Source organism: Mycetomoellerius zeteki, unplaced genomic scaffold (assembly GCF_001594055.1).
Source record: "Mycetomoellerius zeteki isolate Tzet28-1 unplaced genomic scaffold, Tzet1.0 scaffold29, whole genome shotgun sequence".
Classification (NCBI taxonomy): domain Eukaryota; kingdom Metazoa; phylum Arthropoda; class Insecta; order Hymenoptera; family Formicidae; genus Mycetomoellerius; species Mycetomoellerius zeteki.
Genome location: NW_017257271.1, coordinates 6,082 through 6,528, shown reverse-complemented (window position 1 = coordinate 6,528; position 447 = coordinate 6,082).

The following is a 447-nucleotide window of genomic DNA, read 5'->3' as shown; positions in this document are numbered from 1 at the left end:
ACACTTTTTTTCAAGCGCCGTCATTTTGTCAATATTTCTTCCAATTATTTATTAGAGGGAAGAACGATAAATACATTTATAAAGAATAAAACAAAAAACAATTGTTTGTTTCAGATGACGAGGGCAGCAGCAATCAGCACGCTCGATGAAAGCAAATTTTTCAAACTCGATTTATATATTTATTTATATCTTTTACAATTAACAATTGAACGCTTTGTAAAAATTTGAGATAATATTTCAAATATAGATAAATGTAAAATGCATAACATTAGCTATATAGATTTAACCATTTTTACAAATTTAATTCCCAAAAATCGTCTTGAAAACGAGCAGTCAAAGTAGAATACCCCCTTAATTCTAATGATATGTATTGTGACGTGACGTTTTTCACCGTCCGTCACAAGGATCGTTCGACTCGACCGAAGTAGCGCGGCAAATTTGTCCTGT